Raw genomic sequence first — 14,653 nt, forward strand, 5'->3', positions numbered from 1 at the left:
TGTTGAAGGAGTGTAGGGAAAGCAGTGACTGGATGTGGTGGTGCAGGATAGTGAGTGGGCTTCGGAGATGGCTGCACCCTCAAACATGGGGTTTCACTGCAGCAGGAGGTGAGGCAAGGCTGAATAGTATTTCTCTCTATGTAAATGTATTTTACCAGATAAAGCTTGTTTTTTTGTTTGTTTTTTGGGCATTTTTTAACATGAAAACTGTTGAGTGCAAAGATCCCCATTTTTTTTTATACGTAAAGTTACTACGCTTGAAGTCTATTTGTCTGCTGTCTGACTTCCTCTTCAAGGGCTAGGCTCCCAGACTGGACTTAGTTTTGCAAATGCTTTCACCCAAAGTTTTCTCCTTTGGCACTGATCTTTTTGGTATCAATTAGAAATGTGTAATGTGTCTGAGGTGAATTCAAATTTGAGCTTGAGGCATGAAAACTGCAAGTAGTAGAAGACATCAGAACTTGAAGCAGAATAATTTTTCAGATTTCCTACTAAAAATATAAGATGTCTTTGGCAGATGGAAAACGTTCTGAAGTGTGAACATAGTCCTGCGTAAAACTAGGCTACATTGTGATTTTATAGGTTTGGAAGCAGTTGGTGCTTTACCTATTTTTTCCCCTGACTTGGGTTGAAAAAACACCTAAACTGTGGCCTGAGGTCAGGAGTTAACTACTACTCCTTAGGACCGTGATGGCAGAGATCTCTCTCTACTTCAAACTTTGGAGAACTATGAACTTTTATTAGCCACTATGGCTGTAGGCACATTTCTTAAGCTCCAACTTGGTTTCTACTGTTTGTACTGGAGGTATTGACTGAGTTGACTTTACTGATAGGGCTGGAAAAAAAGTATTCTAGCAAAAGCTGAAGCAGGTGTTGGAGAACTGTTTGAAGTATGAGAGAGGAGAGGAATTCAAATGTGAACAAAACCACAGCTTTGTTTTCTCTCATTGGAGAGAATGGAATTGTAAAATGGAGCCAGCAGAGTTCTTCCAAGCAGGGTCTTGTTAAAGATCCCCAAGTCCCCTCTGCATAGCTTCTGCTGCCTCAGCCGTTCTCATTACTACAAGCTTTCATTTTATTTTGCAAGACTAAATGGTTTTGCTAGCCCAGGGAAAATTAACTTGAAATGCTTCCCTGTGTATAGTAGACTGTGCTAGTGGCCTAAGCAGGGGTCTTGAAAGCATGAAGAGATGTCCAAGCCACCTGTGCTCAGTAGGCCCTTCTCCCAAGTGGCTAGTTATAGCCAATGAAGAGCACATGGTCTCAACTCTAATCAAATTAATATATTTCCCTCAGGGAAGAACCAGTTACAAACTTCTGTGCAGTGTTTATGGCTTGGCTAGTTCTCAAGGCATGACTTAGCAGTACCAACAGATTTTGTCAGTTACTGCCTTTTTTCTGATTGCTTATTTATGGATCAAACAACATTTGCGTCCAAGACTGCTTGGTCTGCACACTGTATTATCAGCCTGTGGTGCTTGTGCTGTGCCATCTGCTCTCGAGGGATGTGGACGACACTGTCCTTCTGGCTTCTAGGGTAGTTTTGGAACACATGCAACTACAGAACTCTGAGGAGTTGGTAAATCCATCAGAATGCAAAAAATAACATCTGTTCAAATAAATATGGGAAAGGAAAATGTGTATCAGGGAAACTATGAAAAGAAGAAAGAGTAATACAATATAAAACATACCAGGCAGTCTGGCATCTAATTACAATTCACTCATCAAACAGTTCAGCAAAGCTGCCAAAAAGAAATCTTACTAAGAAAAGCATCTAGATTATACTCTTCAGAATATATTCCTGCTTTTTTCTCCTCTGACTGAACAGAGTCCAATAGGACAGCAGGGCTTTAGCTATGTACTAGTTTTGGTTCTCTTCACCCTTTGCAAAATATGATCCATTTAAACTTTGATTAGCTGTGCTCCTACTCCAGTGCTTATTCATGTAAAACTCTTCACGGCTGGTAAGAAGTGGTGGATGTAAACCTATTTTTTTTTCTTTTTTTTTTTTTCCCCCTAAGAGCATCCAATTTGACTCTCTTTGTACAATGCCTCCCTTCTGACCAGAATGCACCTGAGAAATGTGACTCATGTCATTAGCAAGCCTAACAACTTCTTAGATTGAGTTTCAGTTTGTATAGGTATAGGCTGTTGCGTTTGCTGGCTGGTAAAAACACGCGTGGCCAGCCCTAAATTCTTGATGAGCTGCAAGCAGCCACTGTAGATGGATACAAAAGGCATTTTTACTGTGGAGTGAACCTGACCCATCAGATCCAAAAAGGATACTAAGCAGATTTTGGAAGACTTATGCTTCAAGACATTCCAATACACAAAATGAGTGTTTATTTCTTTAAGAGTGGTTTGTAATGTATGATGCTTATATTATGTTCTGGAAAGAACAGGTATGTAAGGAAAAAATAAAGTGGAAACAGAGAGCTAAAAACTCAAGTGCTTCCTCCTACAATGACTGCAACTTCATCATGTCTCCTAACATCAATCAGAGGAATACATCATGGTTTCTGCAAGCACATGGAACAGTCAGTGGATTAAAAAAAAAAAAATGGAAGGGAAAGGAGAAATTATTTTCTCCTTTTCTCACGATTTGAAACCTTGCACTACGTTCATCTTATTCCGATGAAGAAAGGTGTAACTGGTGAAGTGTTCATTGAAGCATGGCAGAAAAATGAGTGCTGCAGGAAACTGAGGGATGCTGCAGAGTTTTGGTGCAGTGATTTGCAAAATAGATGGGACACTGGAAATGTATTTTCGTATGAGCTGGAATTCTGAAATTTCAATGGTATGATAATGCAATTTGTTCATTGCCTTATAGAAAAGAGCATTGCAAATATGTGGATTTATTTGATCATGACTCATATAGACAGATGAGCCAAGGGACAGCAGTGGGGAAGTGTCAGCTGTTTTCATTCTTCCAAATAGCTTCACTTTCAGGTTGCTGAAAAGGTGTTTGATTGCAGTTTTGGATATTTTTCTTTTGGATTGTTTAATGATACTGTTTTTGCTTCAAGTGGTGTTGGCAACAGTAGACCTTTAAAATTATTTTCCATTTTCCTCTGAGTGCTTTTTACTATACAGGAATTGATAAAATGACCAGAGAGTGTGGGGATGGGGATTTTGATATTTTTTGGTTTTGGAAATATCTGTATTCACAGTAGCTCCATTGCATTGTCATTATACTGAAGGCTTTATTTTATCTCACAGGAATAGTAAGGAAAAAAAAAACAGCCTCCAAAAATAATTAGAAATAATGATCATTAAAAATAACCAATATAGAATAAGAACTGATTCTTTTTCTCCTCTTACAGTTTATCCATTGAATCTTGACCTGTATTTCTATAATCTACGGTGTAACTCAATTTCCTTTCTAGTTTCTTCTCTAGCCTGATAGATGGCCTGCCATTATGATTTCCTTTTCAACAACTTCCATATATTCTTCTGTGGGTGAAAAAGTCTCAAAGATGAAGAACTCAAGCATGTCTGTAGTGTTAGCTCCTGGACTAAACTGGTAGCTTTGAGCTAACCTGCCTGAGTACCCAAAGCAGTTCAGCTGTGACATCATCTAGCTTGGTGCTGAGTGATTTATACTCTCTTCTGAAGTTGGGAGCTACATGTGAACTTCCCTGCTCTGGTGGTTCTGCATTTCAAAACATTGTATAAATACACAAATTGCTGCCAAATGTGGCTTGGCTAAAACTAGTGATCTATAGAAAATAAACTAAAACCCATAGCAAGTTATGAAAATGCCTTGGTATTGACCCAAAATGAGGAGGACTTCAATGCAAGATGCATTATGGTTTATGCTTTGAAGACTAAATACGAACATAATAATTTTCTTTACCTCATGTAATATGAAGTTTCCATTGCCATTCCAGTTCCCATTTTTTAAAGCTGCAAAACAAGAATAACTCAGCAACTAGCTGTCAATATAAATTATCATCTTATTTGGAGTCATTGAGCTACTTCTATTGTCTCGTAAAAGAATAATGTGAATTGCTAGAGGGAGAAATCTTAATTGGAGAGTTTGATGTAAGAGGAGTCTAAACACAAAGCTAGAAAGATCCCTCTTCCTTCTGTCTGCAGTATTAAGTAATGATTACTGTAAGGCTTTTTCTGCCTTCAAAAAACCAATTTCATTTTAATATTAGGAATGGTTTCATAAAATGCATTAAAATACATGTTTTAAACTGAAAAACTAAGCAGTGATGTTGGTACATTTTGGAGCAACTCAAAGGTCTCAAAATAATAGCTGGCATACTTGTCATAGTAAAAAACCACTTTCTCTTCTAATTCTCATATTGCTCTATTTAATGATATTGTACAGGTCACATGTGTTGCCTTGAATTTTTATATGTACAGTGGGTATATTTGCATTTTTTTTGTCTTATACACTACTGCAAGACCTGAACTGTATTCAGAAACTATTTTAAACATACGCTAAAGGAATTAAACTTCAGAACAGATCAGTTTCTGGTTAATGTTCATTTGTATGTTTGTACAAACTTTGCAGTGTCTATGAGATGTTGCTGTGGACCATCTTGCAATCTGGGCTTTCCCGTGCCAGTATGTTTAGCAGATAAGGAAATTGAACGGCCACCAGATAGTGTAACTTTGCAGCAATTAGCATTTCAGTGCCTGTCTTTTACTGACAGGTTAAATCTTGAATGTGAACTTGCTATTATTGACTGACCTTAAAGCAGCATAGAGTCTCAGAGAGAAAAAATGCTAAGAAAGGTGTCTCAAAGAAAAGCCACACACTTGAATGCATTTATACCTACACATACAAAACCTTTATTTTGAGCTGCTGTTAGGGTATTTCTAAGTAACTCCAAATGTCAAATACCTGATTTTTATATCTCAGGACTCGAGCAGCTCCCTCGGGCAGCACCTGTGAAAATGCTATTAAGGATAATAGAGGACAAAGATTATCATAACAAGAATTTTACTGCAAGTTCTCAGTGACAAATTTTGACAAGACCACTTTGATTACACGCAAAGTGACTGCACGTGAACTTTCAGATGAGAAGATTCCTGTGTTTTGTGTTCTATTGATTATTTTTCATTTTTAGCTAGTGTAACAATAGTATCTATGTTAAACCCAACTGACCTGTCAGGTAAGTCTCTTAAATGGGCTAATAAGGTGATATTGCATCCACTTAGAGTATCCTTGATTCCTGACCTCCCCAGGCAAGGACTGTTTCTTCTAAGGCTGTGAAGACAACTTTCCAAATAACTGAATACTTTGTCTCCATGGAGTAACAGTGATTTGTATTATTAATTCATGGTTCTATTTTGGCCAAAGTGAAGAGTTTTGCCATCATAGTATCTGATTTTGTCTCAGAAAGAGAAGAGTCGAGTCATTTGATCTTCATGGAATACCATGAGTCTATGTACACAGCTTAGGGTAGGCTGCTTGGGGAAGATTGATTCAGGTTCGAAACACTATCGTGTTTTTCTGAAATGGTGGAAGGAATTCACGCTGTGGAGGGAAGAGTATTAAAGAAATCTTTACAGGCTTGGTGACTGATCCATGCATAGCAAATCTTTGCTGTGCGTGTGGCATGCTGCTACTTGCAGTCCTTTGAATAAAGGCTGCAGATAACATTTTCCAGCCAAATCTCAGCCTCTGGCCTGTAGTGTTCCCATATTCAGAGATGCACAGCAGGTGACTAGCTGACTAAATGTGATGTGTTTGATAGCAAAATCCAACACTGTCACTTTACTTAAGATCCATAGTGTCTGTATATACATACTATGATCACAGTAACAATCTAATAAATTGCAAGATGATTCTCAAACTGAAGCCTTACATTTTATGTGTTGGTTGCTCTGACAGCAGTGCCTCTTATTTGTTTCCCTACTGTTAGCACATGACTCATTTGCTTGGTGGTCTCTGGAGAGCTTAACTCAAAGGGTTAGCAAGAAAGATGAGAATTATTTCATTGACTAAGGAAGCCTGGGTGGTCTTAGAGCTCACCTCTTGTTCATGCTTTCTTATTTCTTCCTCTTCATTTGCTTCTTCCTGTTGTTCCTTCAGCTTGTTTGAGAAGTGTCACTCTTGACATAAATACTTAACAAAAGAACTACTCAGCTAAACTCTTTAAGAAAAATAATTAGGTTTTCAACCTGTCTGGCTACACTAAGCACCTAAGGTGTGAGCTCCCCAGAAAGGCCACAAAGTACTCTGTGTACTGATGCAATGCGTGTAATCACTGTTTCTACAAATAGAGGGTTGGTGAGACTCCACTCTCTAAAGTACATCAATTACAGCTTTCAGAGCAAGTTCAAAAAGCGTACTAATATAAATTTTTTACACATATTTAGGGAAAAATCATCTTTCACTGTACTATTCCCTTTTAGATTTTCCTTATTCTGTACCAATCATATTCACTCTATCAAGGATAGCTGTCTGTGACTCATTAAAAGATCAAAACCTTCCAACTGCTATTTTCTTTGGTCTTTTTCTTTTATCTCATATTCCTGTGAAAAATGCAGCTTGGGGAAAATAAACATTAGGCATCTCTGAGCAAATGCCATACTAACTGAGAAGGGGTCACAGTATACGTGAAGTGACGTATTTCTTAATGGATCGCCAGTATTCTGCTGTCAAGGATGATTTTTATTTCTCTGTCTTTGATGACCAGAATCTACTTCTCCATTAGCATGTTTTCCTGCCTGCTTCTCTTTCAAGATTCCTGTAAGAAGTCTAAAGAAGGAAGGTGTGTTAAAATGATGTGGCAGTGATAAAAATTAGGGTAATTTTTTTTTTTTTTTTTTCTGCTTTGGAAAAATAGTAACCAAAATTATCTTCTGTGTGAGAGCTGCACTTTATCTGTTCATGGTGTTGGTAGTACAACAGAAAAGGGGGGGAGTTGTGGGACTGAAGTTTAATAAGGGTAAAATGGGATTGGAACAGACAAAAGTGAGTTTAATTTTCTCATTTACAAAATTGCAGTGCATTAATGTAAAATGTAATTAATGTTAAATTACAATGGAAGTGCTATAAAAGTACAAGGCACATATGACACCACTGGCACATTAAATATTTTTTTAATCTGAGAATAGGTTGGCAGTTAGAATGGCTGCCAAATGGATTTGTAATAAAGGGGAACATTAAATACAGTCTTACCCTAGTTATTGTCACAGCAATTACCTAGACTTGTTTTCGTTCTAATGGTGATGCTTCATTATAAGTGCTAACAATTTGATCTGAATTTTGTCTAAAAGATCAAAGTTGCTGGTGATCTGCACCTTCTTTCCTGCTCTTAACAGAACACAGGGCATAGCAGCACATACTGAACGTCAGCCAAAATGTCTGATGCGTTAGTGCTTTTCATGGGAACATCAGTGTATATAAAAAGAGAACGGACAACATAAAAAGGTGTAGGGCACATTTTCACGAGTGCCGTATGGAAATGATCAGATAAAATATTTCATAAATGCAGTCAGACCTTTAAGAGGATTGTTTCAAGACTAACATTAATAGATTTGGTAGCTCAAGTAATATTACTATAAATCCAAAACCAGGTAACACCTATTCCTTGTGAAAAATTTTAGCTTGTTTTCTTCTTTCACTTCAGGAAAGAAATCTGACTTAAAATTAATGTATGTGTATATATATGCATCTCTGTAAAAAATGTGTAAAGACTCTTGTGAAAACAGCCTTCATACAGTCTGTAAAAGCACCCTATTATATGATTTTTATTTGCAGCCTAATGGAAACTTGAAAAATAGTTGAAGTTGTAAAGGCTGTTTTGTTTCAACAAAGTCAACTTGGCAGTATGCTATGGGAATAAAATAGTGCCGTGTGATGGAAATTTTGCTTGTAACCCCAGCCAAAACTACGGTACAGTTGAAGAAAGAGATGATAATTTGGAGTTAGTAGCTTTAGAGCTTCATATTCTTGTGAGTAATATGATCATATTGGCAACATTTCACAGAATTTTTTATGGTTGTCTTCCTGTTTCAATTTTTGTAAGCTAGTAAAACTGTCATCTTCACTACCTGTCACACTCATTGGCATTAAGGTTTTTTTTTTTTTTTCAATTAGAAAGTGTATTTCTTTGTGAAGAACCACACAAGATAAATGAGAGCAATAAATTAAAATGTCTGTCCTATTCATTCTTAACAGATACATAAGCAAACTATTTCTCTTTTAAGGTAAGTTTGTGAGAGGTGACCTTAGATATTACTGCTGTCAAATGAAATAGAGAGGAGAAATAACAGGATTCTACTGCACATTTTCTGTTTCCCTTTCCTATTTGCCGAAGTACAGATTTATTTGAATCATTTTCGCAGAACGCATGTCCTTTTGTCATTTTTCTATCTGGTATCTGAGCTGTTTTTAGCTTTTAAAAAAAAAAAGGTTCTAATATTTTCATATATTCCACTCTGTCCTTTGTAAAACTCAATGGCATTGCAGTTTACTGTTGATTATTACTGTTCTAAAATGAAGTTTGTTTCTTCTTGAAACATTTTCAGTAAAGAAAATGTGTTCTTTTTCTGTTTGTCCACTGTGCTACTCAATGTGACTATTAAACATATAAGTACTTGAATTTTTTCCTTGGCTGACTTCAGAATGAAAAATAAGACTTCAGATTTACTGGAAATAAGTTTCTTTTCCTTATCAGGATATATATGTGTATGCGCAGTGCTCTGCCTCAGCTAACAAGCTTTGGCGGCTTTCATGGGTAGAGTGCCAGTTTGAATACTGTCCATTTCAATGCTATTCTTAGCTAATGAAGGGCCAGCCCTGTGGGTGCTGTAGAGCATGCTGTTTGTCTCTTACTATGCATTTCTGTGGTATCTGTCCCAATGGGTCTGATTTCTCCACAGGGGCCCCATCTGAGAGTTCCATAGTAGCAGCCAAAAATCTCTACTTGCTACAGTGTGTGAGGGATGCAGTGCTGTAAGCAGCGTATGCATACTGAAATCAAGCAGGAATCACCCCCCAAAAGCAGTTGTTATTTTTAAGACTTGCGTAGTTGGTATTTCCTGGTATTTTGGATTTTGACCCACAGTTTGTGAATTTTGGAGTTAGCAGTCTGACAGCTGCCAGTGGAAAGATCTGCAGGAAAGGTTTAGGATCAGAAAGATGTGGTCTCTGAAAGAGAATGTCAGTCAATCTTCTGGAGAGAAGGGTGTGAGGAAGAGGCTTTGAAGTAGGAGGATGTTTAAAGTTTGGGCGGGAAAAATCCACCTGCCTCCTAGGAGCTAACCTGGGAGTGCAGAGAGGCTGACAGAGGAGGAGAATAACAGCAAACTCACCTGTCCCCAGCAGCTGAGGGATGAGCAGAACCGGGTTAAAGAGAAGCATCCATCTTGCTATTGCCAAAGGCAAGGGGGATGGTGCAGAGACAAGCTGTTTTGTGTGGTCTGTCTGCTGAGGTAGCTGTATATCTGAACTGCTTTATTATTTTTTATCTGCATCTCTGTGTGGTTTGACATAATACCAGTAGGATAATTCTCACTGCAGTGTTGTCCTGCTGATTTTGTATGGAGATTTGTATGGTGTACTGTGCCAGTGTTGATGTGTTGTCCTTAAATTAGAAAGTGGCTAAGAAACTTATTAAGATTATGAAATAATTTAATATCCATATAAATTAGTTAAATTGGAAGATTGTCTACCTGATTAATGTGATCCCATAACCAGCATAGATTGAAGGGAAACAGAATTTGGTGCTTTGATCTTTTCTCCCACGTACATAAGCCCTGTGCATCAAATAACGACAAATATTCTTGCTTATTATATTCAGGCCTTCTTGCAAGATCCTTTTGGTTTTATTCCTTTTGAAGGCCATAAATGCAGTTTTGTTTCACTGTGGAATTTGTTTTTTATTTTTATTTTTTTTTTAACACTGGCAAAAATTAACTTAAGAAATCTTTTGTTTAAGGTAAAAAATTAAGAACTTTATATGTCACAGAAGAAAAATGGCTATGTAAATTTTCATGGAAGAACAGGATTAGAGCAGTTTGTAGGGGAGGATGCAGACAAGCATGGATTTATGTACTTGATGGCTCTGGGCTCTAAGCAAATCAGTATTCTGTAATTAAACCCTTGCCCTTTGGCTAGCCCTTCACTGCAAGATTGCCAGAGATGTCCTGACCCTTTCTAAGAAGAAACATTTCTCTAGGAGCTGGCAGGCATACCTGTGACCCTTTTCCTTCAAGATCAGAGGTTTAGAGGATCTCAAAGGTGTTGAGGATGGTACCTGAGAGCTGCTCCAGAGCAGTCACTGACCTGAGATAAACCTGATTTGGCTCTTTCGTCTTTAGAGAATCAAATTCTGGTTCAAAGTAGTCACAAAACTTCAGGACTCGTGATAAAATGTGACAGATTAAAGTTTTTGTGTGTGTGTGTTACAGTTGTTTTAGTCCCTGATCCTTGGGTATTAGGAGAAGGATTTTAGTTCTTGTTCTGGCTGTGCTCTGTGAGTTAAGTTGTGTTTGATAGTGAGGCAGAGAAGAGTGGTTTTAATCCTCGGAGCAAGGGTACGATACAGGCTCTTTCACACAACATCTCACTGTACTGTTTTTCAGAAGACTCAACAGTCTTTCCAACAGGAAAGACAAATTTTAGTGATGCCTAATGATGTCTATATTGCATATAGTAATGGATTTGGGATTTTTTTTTTAATATATATTTTTTATTTCTGCTTGCAATTAAAAGATGATCTCAGGGGATTTAATGAAAGCAGCTGCTACAAATGCTCACAAATCAGCTGACTGGAGAAAGTGTAGTGGATTTTCTGGTTTCCTAAAATTTAAGAAAATTAGAAGCCTATAGATCTTGTCCAGAATCTACTGTGATGACAGTTTACTTTGTAAACATTGAATTAGGTTTGTTGTTTGTGGAATAGGAATGAACAATGCAATGAACAGCCTTTGCAGCCAGTAAACATCATCATCTGCTTCTCTTCCAAACAAAAAACAGGCAAGCCATTTTTTGGCCTCCTTCTTTTTCATAGAGCCAAACCATTCTGTAGCTACTAACTGGGCAGAATGATGGATATCATACAATGACAGCTCTTGTCTGGGAAATGTGTGCATTTTCTGTGCATTGAATGTAAAGAAAAGACAGGATGTGATTTATATGAGTGTGAAATTGTGTCTTGCACAATTCAGTGCAATGCAGGGCAGGGCCTGCAGGGCTCTCTGTTGTTGCATTTTTCTCAGCGGAGTTCAGAATGGCTTACAGAAAAGGGCCATACAAACGTGCTTTTTTAATTCCGTTTTTTTACAACTTTTTTTTTTGCCCTGAATGGTCTGTATACTACATGTAAGCACATGAACAGGTGAAGACAGCATTGCTATAGAAAGCCATCTATGCAATGCGACAGAATAGAAATGAATATTTACTTCTTTAAATATTAAGCTATTCAATACTATGATAAATCCTATAAATAATAATAACGGAACTAACTAGAGACTATTTCAGAATGAAAACCTTTCAAAGTTCAGGACTGAATTAAGTGCTACTCATAGAAGGCAAAATGAGGAAATCAGGGCACTGCAGTAGTACAGTCTTAAGGGAAAGAAATGAAAAAGACAAATACTAACATACCATTGAAGAATGTGCATCAACGGAGTTGTTGTGGCAACATCTTTCTTTCCCCCCAAAATACTGGTAAGAAAAATAATTCAGTCCTCTTAGGTGAAAGTGTACTAACGGCACTGCCGTATTAAAACAAGGTACTGGAAACTCTGATGAACAAACAGAGGAAAAATACATTTACTACAGACAAATTCTGAAACTTCTGATTTTTTATTGTTCTGAAGAATGAACAGTTACTGAAAAGTTACAAATTGAAAGGCAATAACTGGTGTATGGTGCCAGGGGAGATGTTTATATTCCACTCAAGCAACTCGTAGATGTCACAAAACCTAATACAAGATGACATTTTTAGATTATAATAAGTAAAGTCTGACCAGTAGTGTGCAGATGTCATTGCAATTTTGCTTTCAAACATGTTGTGGACATTTTTTCCCCGCAAGACTGCAGACTGTCTCCTCAGGAGATGTTGGCCCTCTACATGCTGTTTTATCACTACTGGGGTCAGTCTTGATTAAGCTATAGCCTTTTTTATATGGCAGAGTGAATGATTGAACATTTGCTGGGAGCATTTGCATAGCTCAAATGTAGATTGAGTTCTTCCCTTAATCTTACCTTACCAAGCATGTATTGGCCTAATGGGCAAACTGTGTGGCTACTCTTCTTACAAGTGAAGATGTGGTAGATTGAGTTATAAGGGCTGTCTACATGATACTATCTTGATTTGCGTCCACAGTTTAGTTCAAAAAGGCTGAAATCCATTAAGAGATGAGAGTAGTATATATTGTTCCATCACAGTGGATATGTTTAATAGAAAGGGTGTGTCTTTAAACTTAGCCTTCTTCTCTACCAGCTTATGAGCCCTCATATGTGAAGATCTTGTGATGAGTGTGCACCAGGTTCCTGAAGGAGTAACTGCTTGCCAGCCCAAGGTGCTGGTAGGAGACTCATATTCTGGTGGTGCTATAGCCAAAAGGGGCCTGGAGTACAACACTTGTGTCCCTGGAGATAGCTGGCCACCTTCCCAACCCTCAGGTCTCAACTCTGGCTGGCCTGCCCTAGCTGCTTGTCCAACTCCTAGATTGGGAAAGAAGCTGCAGCACTGGGCTTCTGGCATATGGTGAACAGCCTAAGGGCAGAGCAATGTAGCTGGGGTGAATCTGTCACTTGAGTATTTGCTGAGTCTCAAATCCAAATACATACTGCAGAGGTAAAGCCATTAGCCTGGCAGTGGGTCTCAGTAGTCTCTGTTAAAAACACTGTTTCCTTAGTTTTCTTTTAAATCTAAACACGAGGGGAGGGTGGGGAGGGGGGTGGGAACATGGAATAGAGGCATTTAAAACCTTTACTTCTTTCAATGGAGTTTTTTTCAGATCCTATAGCTGCAAATGTGTAAGAGTGATGTATTCTCTACCCACATCTCCACCCCAAACAAATGTATTTTCTTTGTGTTGCGTATAATTTCTGTCTAGGCCAAGGATTGAAAAACAAGATATTTTAGTATTTGTTATTCCAGCTCACAGTCTGGAAGTGTGAAAAACTCTGACTCTTCAATAATCTTCTGGTCCTGAAAATGGGTAAAAAAGATTGTGCTGTTCATAGGAGTCACAAATCTGGGAGCTTGCCAAGTCCTTTTCTAGAATTGACTGTCAGTTTAAAATCTCACTCTAAAACCACATTGTTGTATCTGCCAAGTTTTGCATAGATTAAAAGGAGATATTCCTTTCCAATAAGACAGCTGCATCTTCTTGAGGCCTTGGCCAATGTGCAAGGAGGTATCTTGGCAGTATCTTTTATGTCCCACAGGCATCAGGAGAGAGGAAAAATTCCAGCTTGAGTCCAGGAACAGCAAAAGATCTGTCAGTCTTCCTGAAACTTTGATCTGTGTACTGGGTGAGGAAAAGTGTGATGCTGTGGCAACCATGTCCAGGTAGCTTCCCCCTTATTTCTTTTTCTCTTTGCTATGCCTACCCTTATGAAGGATGGAGAGCAAGAGACACTCATCTACACTTGTTCTACCTTGCTTCAGGAACGCAGCTCAGTTACCCTAGGAGCACAGATCCAAGAGCCACTGTATTCCAAGGGGCAATTCAGTCTGCTATTCCTCATCTGTAGATCTCTCCTTCTCGCTGTTTGTCTGTGCTTAGATGTGTCAGTAGCATGCCTAAAATAAGATTGTTCTAACCATGCAGAAAGTTGAGGTACCACAGTGTTCACAGGTGACTGGAAAGAGTAAGTGGAGGGGGGCTGTCTCTCTCGTTCCCACCAGGCAGGAAGCGTATGATTTTGAGCAGTGTTTGGCAGCCTCAACAGAGGTACTGAGTGCCTTGGGCAAGATTACTTGATAGCAGTCAGGTGGTAGGGCAGCCATGTTGAGCTGGTTGAACAAGACCACTTTTTTTTGGTGCAGCCTGGACACGTGCCTCACTGCTGGCAGAAAAAAAGGTTTTGCTTCTAGTCTTCTGGCAGACAGCATCTGGTGTTCAATCTGAGGAGCAGACCAGTGTATGGTGATGTCTCACTCTTAGATACACCCATTCTTGTCAGGAAGCTGTTGCTGTGTGTGCCAAAGGTGAACTGCAGAAAAACTGACAATTTGAAGGCAGAACCAGCAGAAATTTGTAATGAGGAATTGCATTATCCCCGGAGTACAATCTGCAATTGTAATATTTCTGCTCTCTTCCCTGTTGGGTTTTCAGTTAGATATTTCAAAGAAGCTGTATATTTTGGCTCAAATTTTATCTTTCTCAGACCAAGGATGAAATACTTAAGAATGGGTCATTTAAATGAACCTGTGACTTTGATGCTGTTCTGGATGTGAGCTTCCTCTGTTGTAGGAGAGATTTTTATCTAAGGCTTTTTCAATTGTGTCATTAAATACTACTATCATAAGGTCATGTTCAGCAAGCATAGGATTTTATTCAACCAAATTAAGTTCCTTTATTGTGATCTTGGAATAAATGCTATTTCTGCGGGAAGTACATGAAAATTCAGCTAGGTATGAAATGTACTGAACGTAATGCATTTCTTTTTTTTTTCCTGAATACCTTGATCACTCTCTATTAGTTTAAGTCTGGCTATTATGTC

The 14,653-nt window shown here is 38.3% G+C and overlaps 1 long non-coding RNA gene across 2 annotated transcripts in view; it reads left to right on the forward strand.

Moving 5' to 3' along the window:
* LOC125689380 (uncharacterized) overlaps window positions 1-4,459 on the forward strand; it is a 92,956-nt gene extending 88,497 nt beyond the window's left edge. For both annotated transcript variants that reach the window (XR_007375233.1, XR_007375232.1), the window contains one exon: window positions 3,387-4,459. This is a non-coding gene — a long non-coding RNA (uncharacterized LOC125689380). The remainder of the gene's footprint in view (window positions 1-3,386) is intronic.
* Window positions 4,460-14,653: the final 10,194 nt, after the last annotated feature.

The sequence above is a fragment of the Lagopus muta genome, chromosome 2 (assembly GCF_023343835.1).
Source record: "Lagopus muta isolate bLagMut1 chromosome 2, bLagMut1 primary, whole genome shotgun sequence".
Lineage (NCBI taxonomy): Eukaryota > Metazoa > Chordata > Aves > Galliformes > Phasianidae > Lagopus > Lagopus muta.